Source organism: Lygodium microphyllum, chromosome 9 (assembly GCF_053477565.2).
Source record: "Lygodium microphyllum isolate KBCC chromosome 9, Lygodium_microphyllum_v1.1.10, whole genome shotgun sequence".
Classification (NCBI taxonomy): domain Eukaryota; kingdom Viridiplantae; phylum Streptophyta; class Polypodiopsida; order Schizaeales; family Lygodiaceae; genus Lygodium; species Lygodium microphyllum.
Window position 1 is genome coordinate 12385647 of NC_141143.1, and position 8736 is coordinate 12394382.

Genomic DNA, 8736 nt, shown 5'->3' on the forward strand with positions numbered 1-8736 from the left:
TGCAATGATCTATATGCTTTATTTAATTCTCGTAAACCCGAAAAACGGGTTTTAAGTGGTAAAATGCTAGTTTTTCCGTTTCGAGTGGGGGAAATTTGTTCCCATGGGGGGAAATATGGAAGATAAATTGATTGTTAATATGCTGAAGTGAGTGGGATAAGAAAAACGAGAAAATAGTATATTTTATTGCTAAATAAAAAAAGAAAATGGAGAAAATTAGTGGAAAAAGAGAAATACGACTTGGAAAAATAAGGAAAAATATAATAATTGTTTGTGGATGTATGGTAGTGGCAAATCATGATGTTTGGCCTCAATTTTCCCTATCTCTTTGTAAAAGTTGGTGATTTATCGCTTTCTATACATCAAAAAATCACAAAATGAACCTCTACACCTATGCAACGCAAGCAATACCTAAACGTAGGGGATTGGGAGGTTTGAATGGTGTGATTTGTGTGCTGATTGTTGCTGATTTCCTGATGCACACCATGTCATAGAGTTCGTGGTATGTTAATTAAGAGGATAGTAGCACGAGTTGTCTCGGTGCTATCCTTACATTGCCGCAACGGGTTAATAGATGCATGATAAAGCCTGATTGTGCACAAGCAGGTTGCTGATTTTAAAATGATGTTTGCATACTTTAAAATCATTCACTTTGCATGTGCATGATGATCATGATATGGGAATAAAAACCTGGATGCATAGCACCTGTTTTCAATGACAATGACCCACGTTTGAGTGTGGTAAGGCATCCTTAGCCATAGGATAGACGTTCGTTTCTTGGGGAATTATTTGGGTAAGGAACATGGTATATCTCCTGGAGACGTCTGAAATGAAAGAGTGGAGTTTATTCGTTTGTTTTATATGTTGAGCGGCGCATGAAGGGGCCAATCCGTGCGATCTAGGAGAGCTGCAATGGGGCCGTGGTGTTTCTATCGAGAGGTTGCCTTCCATGTATGTGATTATCATGGTATTCATTGCCAATGTGTATGGGTTCTCCCTCTGAGGAGTTTATAGAAAGGGAAACGTTGGACTACAAAACTACAAAACTATAAACGCATAGATTAGGCATTAGGGAAGTTTAGTCGTTTAGCAGTAGATTGACGCTTTTGGTCCATGAGGCCGTGAGGGTGTGTTTGTCTGTCATGAGTATGAGGTCCGGCTAGTGCCATAACTAGTGCCGGACAATTTTAGATCCCATTATTAGTGCATCTGCCGAGAGCTTCCAACAAGTGGTTATTCTCGAATCTAGGGTTTCTATGGATCAAAGAGTTGGTTTATGTCCTCTAACAAGGACAACCAAGCCGAAATACAAAAAGCGGAACATGCTGAGAGGGCTAGATGGCGGTTGGAGATTGTAAGTCGTTATTCTCCTCAAAGGAGTAGCCTGAAACGCGTAAAAGGCAGTGGTCTTAGTAACCCAACTGCTGCACATAGTCCTTTAGCTGTAGGAGGAAGGGTAAGTTCTTCCTCTCTTCCACCAAGTCAACCCAGTTTAAGTGGGGGTGTGATTGCATCACTCCAAACTCCTATTGTCAATCCGATTGTCGTCATGGAACAATCCATTGCAATTCCACTAGGGACGCTGGATTTGCCAGCTTTAGGAGTTCCTTTGCCCAATTATAATGGGTTAGCTAAAGAAGATGTAGAGTTTCACATTTGTGAATTCCAAATATTAATGTTTAATTACCGTATCCAAGATGAGGGACATCTTATGATGTTCTTTAACATGACATTAAAAGGAAGGGCTATAGTATGGTATCATAGCATAGAGACTGGAACCATAACTACAATCGACCAATTTTATGCAGCTTCTCGAGGAGAATATGCCCCTGAAAGAGGTGGCCAATATTGGTTGCGTTTTTTGAATGTAACATGCCAAGACCCCCATGAGAATGTGAAAGCCTATGCCAAGAAGCTTAAGGAAGTGTTTCGTAAGTTACAAACTTACATTCCTATTCCGTCGACTGTCCAATTGCAATACTTATTGCATGGATTGGATTTCAATATTCAGGTACAATTGAGCAGTGTGGCTTTGGTTTATATAGACACCGCCATTATGCGGGCCGAAGGAGTAGAGTCACGATTACAAATAGCCTACTCCTTGCGAATAAATCTTAATGCGTGTTTAGTACCAAGAGGAAATTTACCACTGACAAATGTCAAGGGATGCCTATGAATAACCCTAATGGGAGAGGAAGCATGGTTCAAAATGTACCTTTGCTGCCAGCTCCTCCCAGTGTGAGGATGCTTATGGCTATTCAGTTGCCTCCACCAAATGTTGGAGGCTAAGCTCCAAACCCTAATATTGTTCTTGTGAGTCAAAAAACAATGCCCAATCAAATTGTTAGGCCAATGGAATGAGGGATAGACAATCAAGGCTATGAGTCGAGTGCCTCTAATGTCCTTAGCGAAGTTAAGGATATGATGAAGCATTACACTAACATGATTTCTAAAAAATATTGACAAATAGCTGTTGACGTCAATTTCTTGAAAAAGTAGCAGAATCTGATAGGGAGTTGACGCCCTGAAGAGGGTGGTCCCTCAAGATTCAGTTGTAAGTGGTGTGGTGGACAACATTTCCCTAGAAACTATCCAAATGTTAAATGTGATATTTGTGGGAAGTCCGGCCACTTAGCCGCTACCTGTTGGAGTAAGATTAGTTTCCTCAAACAAGGGAGTAAACAACGAGGTCCAGTTAATCATAGAGCAAAAGGTAATAGCCTCTAGCAAAATGATGGACCAAGACAAATATTGCAAAGGGGAAAGACCACTATAGAGGAGTTGCCACAAGGCAATGGAGTTAGCCTTATCAAGGTTGTACGCATCAATGGTGCTACCCATGACAAGAGGCCAAAAGGCTAAAGAGGGTGATAAAGATAATGCAAAACTGGTTGAGACCTAAGCAAGGGGATAAGGGAACGCAAGTCCTGAATCTTGGCATGGAAGGTGGACCTCTAAGGCCTATTGACAAAAAAGTCGATCCTAAGAAGGATGAGGAAGTGCCAAGAAAGAAGGCAAGAGCTAAAAAAGAAGCGCCAAAGCCGGTCCTGAGACCAAAAGAGAGAATGGTTTGGCGAGAAAAGAGAGCTTTGGCTACTTATCATGATTTGATTTTGCAAAGTAAAACCAGATGTAAACCTCTTACAGTTGATTAAATTATCTCCAGGAGTATGCAAGGAATTCAAGAAGATTCTGGACATTGGGTATATTGTGGAACCTTGGGCATAGCACGAGTAGGGGAAGATTGGTTTGATCATGTTGAAAAGAAGTGCCCTAGGGTCCCAGCATACGTGGATGTAATATTAGTAGAGCATGCTATTGTGGACACTGGGTCCCCCGTCACTATCATGAGTTCAGAGTTGATGGAGAGGTTGGGTCTAGGCATCCAAAAGGATAGCTCCACCCTTCTTAGAATGGTTGTTGATAGTTTAAGACAACCAGAAGGTTGTGTTACTAAAGTTCATGTTACAGTTGCAAGTGTAGAATGCTTCTTGGACTTTAGGGTGATAAGATTTGCAGGACGTCCTAGCTATCAAGTCTTGCTAGGTAGGCCTTGGATCTTATGAACAGACTGTCAAGTCGATATACCCACCAGTCGAGTGGTTCTAGGTAGAGGTGCTAATCGAGTAATAGTCGATGCTTATCGTGAGTCTCCTCCGAGTGAGAGAGCTCCTTTATCCTCTACTGAATTAGAAACAATAGATGATCCATCTGGTAGTGAGACATCATCTAGTGATGAATCTCAAGATGGGTCCACTATATAGGATATTTATAAGATAACTTTAAATGAGCCAATAGAGCCACAAGATAGGATAAGAGACGCGGATGTGATTGAGTTAGACCTTGGTATGCTGAATGATTCATGGCCAATTAAATTAGGTTCCATGCTCAGTTCAATAGAAAGGGAGGACTATGTGTCCTTGATTCAAAAATTTCACGATATCTTTGCTTGGAGTTATGACGAGTTGCGAGGTATTCCTCCCAGCCTGGTTGTTCATACTATTCCTGTAAAAGAAGGGAGTTGTCTTGTGCATCAAAAGGTAAGACATATGCCTTTTGAATTGAGGGACATGCTGTTTGAGAAGTTAGAGAAGTTAAGGAAAGCTGGTTTAATCTTCCCTGTACAACACACAAAATGGTGCTCACCAATTGTCATCAGGAAGAAGAAAAACAACTAGATCCGATTATGTGTAGATTTTAGAGAGCTGAATAAGCAGATGGTTAAGGATTACTACCCGTTGGCATTTATTGACTAGATTTTGGATCAATTAGTGGGTAGGGAAATATATTCGTTTATGGATTTCTTTGCGGGTTACAACCAGATGGCAATTGTAGAAGAGGACAAGTTGAAAACGACTTTCATTACTGTCCTCGATACTTTTGCGTACGATGTGGTGGTCTTTGGTTTGTGCAATGCACCTGGATCATGGAAAAGAATAGCAGACAAGACCTTTGGTGACATCTCCCCAGCTGAGTTGAAAGTATTTATCGATGACCTGGGGGTAGCCATTGTAAGGGAAAGGATGTTGATTATTTTAAGAAAGTTCTTTGAGTACTGCAGACAATTTTGTATCGCTCTTAATCCACGGTGTCGTATTGCTGCGCATTCGAGGTGTGTAAACCACCCAAAAGTCGTGTGTGTGATTTGATACTTTGTACATACTTAGTTGTTATGTTTGCTCTTTCATTCCATGCCGAAGATGGAGAAGAATAAGGAATTTTGGTAGACTGGTAACTCGAGATGCAATCTCATGGGCTACACTTATTTCAAGATATGCCGATTATGGGCTTTGTGAGGATGTTTCCTATATCTACAACTGGATGGTATTTCTGCTGATGCTAGTACATTTGTTTACAGCCTGAAATCATGTAGCATCATAGGAGCTTTAGATACAAGCCAAGAACTCCATGTAGAGATATAAAAAAAAAGGGGCTAGATAATGAGTTTCATGTTGGCAATACACTTGTGGACACGCATAACAGTTGTGGTCGGGCTGCAGAAGCTTATCAAGTATTTGACAGACTTTCAGAACAGGGGAACAAAGCCAGTTTGGTTTTGAATGCCATACATATAGGTAAACTTAATGAAGTTGGGACATCATCCCTGTATCTGTTCCTCCCTACTTGTCATGGTGCGCCCCCTAATTGGATGGAGGAAGGGAGAGTAACTCAAACATCTGCCATGATTTTGATGCAATCTGTAGATGAGGCACTGGACTATGTTATGAGAGACCAAATTTTATGTGACTGCAAAGGACTGGATTCCCATGTGCATTTTCCAACTTACCTTAAACACTTGTGGCTGCAGAACATCCATTTTTTTTACCCAAACGGCTATTGAGTTATTTAGCAGTTGAACGTTTAGAGTTTGGATGCTACTTCTCTGCAAGGACCCACTTTTTTTTTGCGAGTGTTTTGCATAATTGTGAGCTAATATTGAAGCCAGTGTACACTCTGGTCTGCTTCAACCCACATGTTTTTACAAGTAATCTTCTTTTGAAGGGAAAATTTTAGTGATCGATGGGAACTGCAGGTGTTTTCTTTTGTGTTTTAGCAACCAGAAAGTTTATCAGTTAAAAGTAATCACACTTTTTGCTCTTCAGTCGAGTTGTTTACGACATGCCCGTTTCTTCAAACAAGCGGCTGTGGCCATGCCTGAAGGTCCGGCTCCAACGATGATACACCATTGACGGACTTGTAATGGAAACTTCGCCCAAGGAGCAGAGCTTCACCATCAAACTAGGCTGCATCTTGTTCAACTGTTTAGCATCAAAACTAGGCATCTTGTTCCGTTGTGACCAGCAAGGAAGAACAAAGGTTTTAAAAAACAAACGGAGATGCAACAGAGAGGTTCAAGGTTGACAGTGAAAAGAGTAACTAAAGGAAATTGAGAAGGAACTAATGCAGGAGCTGCTGGAGCTAAAAGAGGCTCCGAGAAGAAATCAGACAAGAGAAGGAAAAGCACTACTGAACCTCAAGAGCTTGTGATGAGGAGCACTAATTTTTTATTGCGGTGTCTTGGCTTGGAATAGTTTGTGCTCTATGTTGTAAAAGAGTTTGAACTGTTGAAGCAAAGGCCTTACACAATTGTATATTTCCACTCTGCGGTAGCATTGCAAATGTAGTCAGATCTAGGCTGGATGAAGTGACTTCAGCAACTATTGGTCCATAAACATAGAAAGAATTTGCATGCAATTTATGTTCTTCATCCTACAGTAGGTTTGAAGACCATAGTTCTGGGATTACAGCAGTTTATAGAGCCAGAGGTTTAGAGAAAGGTGATTTCTAAGAGTTGTATCTTTCCAACTGCTCAACATCGCAGGAGGCAATTGCAGTCATAACAGGCCTGGAATTGAAACTAAGTGTTGCTGGGCATGATTGTTAAAAATATTATTTTGCTCAATGCACATTATGCCGGAGTTAATCTTTTGCTCAATGTACATTACGCCGGAGTTGTTGCAAATTTGTATTTATTCACTTGATTAATCTACCATCTTGAAATTTATCAAGGTCTTCTGAAGACACAACTTTTCTTTCATAAATCCTTCGACATATTTGGTGAACCCGACGTGAAAGCGTCGCAGAAATTTCAGGATGGGAGATACTTCAACCTCTATTTCAGCTTCTTCTACAATTCCAGCTGCCTCTACTTCAGCTCCATCAATGACTACTGCGTCAAGTACTTCAACGGAGGATCTAAAGTAGATTTTGCAGAATATGTCCATGTATATGCAGCTCCAAAATCAGCAAACACAATTGTATATGCAGCAGCAACAACAATTGCATCAACAACAGTTGTCTCAGCAAAGGCAACTCTATTCGGAGCAGGAGAATGCAAACAACGCGACTAAGGCTATTGAAGCAGTTGAGAATGAGAAGAAGCTATTTGACGGGCGTAATGTTTCAGCATATTTGAAGACATATGAGATCAAGATGGGGTTTTTTGGAGTTCGTGCTGGACTTATGAGTAAGTACTTCCTTCGTCTTGTCACACCTGCTTTGAGGACAAAAGTGACTGATCTTTTTATTCAAAATACACATTGGCAAGATTTTAAGAAGGCCTTGAAAGAAGAATACTTCCTTGAGGACTTTGGTATGGCTACTCGGTGATCATTCCGAGAGTGGGTCTACATGCCAAACAAAGGTCTCGCTGCTTCGGAGTTGATTCGAGAATTCGAAGAGAGGTATAGTCAGCTTGATGCCATTGAACAAAGAGCATTGGATGTTGAAAAAGTTGAGCTTTTCTTGCAAGCTGCAGATCCTGCTCTTCAGGAAGAATTGGGTGAGCTTCTTGAAGATCGCACGAAGCCTATGGGTCTTAAAACTGATTGGCAGGATGCTCAGGATGCAGTCTCGACTTTGATCAAGAGGAGGATATGGAAGACTCGCCTACAGAATGGTTCCATGACACCTACACCATCATTAGCTCCTATGCCTACTTCTATCCCTGTTATTTCTTCTCCTCCTCAGCCAGTTTCTTGGCCTATGTCAGTGCCTACTGTTTCCACTCCACCTATTCCTCCTGTTCCACGACCGATGCCTACACCTTCTGCTCCAAAACCATCTGCTCCATTGGTGCCTACCTCTCTTGATGACATAATCAAAGGCATCACAGATTTGACACTAGTGTCAGTCAAAGCAGAGTTGGTTGGAAAGTTGAAGGAGCAGTTTGCATCGACTGCGCCTGCTACTTCTTCTAGTGCTCCTACTGCACCTAGGAGTGCTCCTAGTGCACCTAGGAGAGATCAGAGATGTATTTGGTGTGATAGTACGGACCATCAGCATTGCAGGGATTGTGATTCTTTTCAGGATGCAAGGAGGAAGAATGTGGTATATTGGGGACAAGATGGTAAGATTTGGTTGACTGAGACAGGAGCTCCACTTGCTACCAACTTTGGTAAAGGTGGAATGAAGAAGTTAGTGGAGGACATGGCTGCGCGTACTTCTTATGTGACAGCTAGAGGTGATGCTTCTGCATATGGAGTTCAGATTGAGAAGGGATCAGAGACTTAGTCAGCGCTATGGACTTATGCTATGGAGACTGCAAACAAGGGGAAAATTCAACAAACTGTTTTGACTAGTGCAGGCTCTAGCATCAGATCAGAGACAGGTTGGGACTCGCCTGTTGACAGGTATTCTATTTATGCTTATTTGGCTAAGTCTCATGGTGCAGATGTACTTGTTGAGGAGAAGCGTAAGAGGGATGAAGAAAATCCAAGTGCAGCTAAGAAGACTAGAGGGGGTGAGTTTGTTACTCCACCTACTGCAGGACCGTCTTCAAGACCAGGGCCAGATCGACAGATGGACGATGCTCAAAAGAGAGAAAAGAGGCAAGAGCCTAGAGAGAGAAAGCAGCCAGGGTTCAGATTGATGTCTGATATTGAGACATCTACATATATGAAGAAAATCTTTAATGATAAGATACTTGGCAATGAGGTGACTTTCACTATTTCTGAGATTTTGGGCATCTCGAAAAGAGAGTTTCAGGATCAGTTTCAGGAGGTTTTAAAGAGGAAAAGACATGTATTGTCTACCACTGATACATAGGGAGTTTTGATTGGAGAGTTGGATGAGGATGAGGATGAGGTTATGGTTGATAATGCTTCTGTTTATCCGCAGGTAGAGAAGAGGGTTCAGCCTATGCATTATCCTGAAATTGATGAGCCTGTCATGATACCGCGTAGTCACTTTTCGCGGAGCCATTGGGCTAGGGCAACTACAGAGACGATGGTAAAG